Here is a 3,245-nt window from a genome sequence, read left to right on the forward strand (position 1 = left end):
ACAATGGATGGTCTGGAGAAAATATTTTCAGTATATAAAACAGGAAAACTTTCAGTACTACTAATATAAGAAAAATTCATATGAGTATGAAAAAGAGACAATCTAATGAAAATAGACAAGAACTATAAATAGGTAAGAGCAGAAAAAGAACTACAAATATCAAATGCATGTATAAAAGGTGTTTCACAACATTAATAACTAAGGGAATGCAAATCAAACTGGTAGACATTTGATTCTTATTATTCACAGTATTTATGTTCTATAAAGTTGCCACATAAACTGAACAATTACTCCTCAGGGAAATACAAGGTTAGGTTTCTGTGAACATCTAGTCACAACATTTTCAACAACTCATCAATATATAACATTGTTTTATGGATATTTCTGTTTAAAGACATATTATTTAATAAATATTGTTAATTGATTCATTAACATTGAACTCACAGCCAACAGCACGACAACTCATGTATTACTGAAGCTTATCTAACACACATATTGTCTCCCTAAGGCACATCACAGCCTTCTTGCACTTAGAAGCACCAAATATCACGTTAGCACTACACTTGGGGGCCATTTTAAACAACAAAATCACCAAGAAGCACAAAATATGGAAAACGTGGCACTAAATAGACTGCAAAAATTACACTTATTTGCAGTATGAGAACTGAGCATCATCTTGTTCCTCCTCAGCTGGGAAAGTGTATGTTGGGTGATTCCAAATTTCCATTGCCCTGAGTATGTCTATGAATAATCCCAAAATCACCATGAATATTGATTTAGGGGTTAAAAATTAATTTTAGTGACCAGGCAAGTTCACAAATAGGGAATATAGGGATAGTGAGAATCATTTAAAATCATCTGATGAGCAATGCCTGAAATAATTATATACTCAATATTGCATGGGGAAACAAGGATCTGAATACTGTGCTGGTGGAGTTACAAATTTTATAATGTGCATGCAGTATGACTAAGTAACACCACTTCTAGATCTTGCCTATGGAAATATCAATGTATATAAAACATAAATATGAGTGCTAATATCAGGAACATTTCTAAAAGCAAAATTTCATAAACAAAATAAATGTTTAGACAAAAAAGAATATTAAAATGAATTATAGTGCACCCATCCATACTATGGTATATACTGTAATCATTTCAAAAGAATATCTTCGATCTATATATACTCAAAAAGTAAGACATCTTACATATATCACTAAGAAAGGAAAATTGAAGAGCAATATGTATAATTTATGTTAATGAACCTAACTTATGTTAATATTTAAAATTTTGAATATACAGTTGACCTTTGAACAATGCAAGGGTTAGGGGTATCGCCCCTCATGCAGTTGAAAATCTGCATGTAACTTTTTTTTTTTAATTAATTAATGAATTAATTTATTTATTTATGGCTGTGTTGGGTCTTCGTTTGTGTGCCAGGGCTTTCTCTAGTTGCGGCAAGTGGGGGCCACTCTTCATCGCGGTGCGCGGGCCTCTCATCATTGCAGCCTCTCTTGTTGCGGAGCACAGGCTCCAGAAGCGCAGGCTCAGTAATTGTGGCTCATGGGCCTAGTTGCTCCGCGGCATGTGGAATCTTCCCAGACCAGGGCTCGAACCCGTGTCCCCTGCATTGGCAGGCAGACTCTCAACCACTGCACCATCAGGGAAGCCCTGTATGTAACTTTTGACTCCCCCAAAACTTAACGACTAATAGTGTACTATTGATGGGAAGTCTTACTGATAACATAAAGAGGTAACACATATTATGTATGTTATATGTATTATATAATATATTCTTACAATAAGGTAAGGTACAGAAAAGAAAATGTTATCAAAAAAATCATAAACAATGGACTTACATGGTGGTGCAGTGGTTAAGAATCCGTCTGCCAATGCAGGGGACATGGTTCGAGTCTTGGTCTAAGAAGATCCCACATGTTGTGGAGCAACTAAACCCGCAAGCCACAACTACTGAGCCCGTGAGCCACAACTACTGATCCCACGTGCCACAACTCCTGAAGCTCACATGCCTAGAGCCCATGCTCCACAACAAGAGAAGCCATCACAATGGGAAGCCCACACACCACAACGAAGAGTAGCCTCAGCTTGCTGCAAATAGAGAAAGTGCATGCGCAACAATGAAGACCCAACACAGCCATAAATAAATAAATAAATACATAAAAAGAACATCATAAGCAAGAGAAAATACTTCACAGTAGTGGACTGTATTTATTGATACTGTAAATTTACATTGTCTGTTTATAGGATGAATTGTGTCAGGACTTGCTTTAATATTGTCTTATATGATACAAAATATTATAGATTTTATACATATTACTAACACTATACATCAAAAATGAAAAGATAATGTGAAAAAATTCATATTTATTTACAGTTTAATGATTCATGCATTGATAACAAAGAAGCAGCAATGTGATTGCTTTATTGTAGCCTAGTGTGATCTATATGATTGATTCACAGTAGCCTTGCCTAACACTAATGAATGAATTGTTGTAAACTTTTATGGCATAACAGTATATTACATTCGTATTCATAATACAGTATTGGAAGCTATGTTACTTTTTTTTTAAAAAATCTCCTGTGATGATAGGCTGATACACAGTTTCTCCAGTTACGAGAGAGAAAAGTATCATGTAGACATAGTGTAATTATTTGAAAACCAAGTTATAAAACATTAAGAAAACTAATACATTATTAATTTACATTAAATATCACTCACCTTATGCCTAAGTGTAGGCTATCCACTTCAATACAAATGTTTCACATGATGTTCTACACTATTAATACTTAGGTGATGATGATGGAAAAAGTCTTATACAGTTCTTGCCACACAGTTATTATATTTCCACATGAAGACATACATATACACAACAGATAAGTGTATTCACTGTATGGCATGATGATTATTTACTAACCATTAAGTGGAAATGGATCATCACAAAAGTCTTCAGCCTCATGACCTTCACACTAAGTAGGCTGAGGAGGAAGAGAAAGAAGGGTTGGCCTTGCTGTCTCAGGGGTGGCAGAGGCAGAAGAGGTGGAGGAGATGGAAGGGGAGGCATGAGACGCAGGCACACTTGGTGTAATTTTACAGAAATACATCATAGTTTATGTCTGACTTTTTGCTTTTTCATTTCTCTAAAAATGCTTCTATATGGTACCAATCCCTCTTCCACTGTCTGTTTTAGTTTCAGTGCTCATATCATAAAAGGATCTATGTTTAAAAA

The sequence above is a fragment of the Balaenoptera borealis genome, assembly GCF_965194805.1.
Source record: "Balaenoptera borealis genome assembly, chromosome: 17".
Taxonomy (NCBI): Eukaryota; Metazoa; Chordata; class Mammalia; order Artiodactyla; family Balaenopteridae; genus Balaenoptera; species Balaenoptera borealis.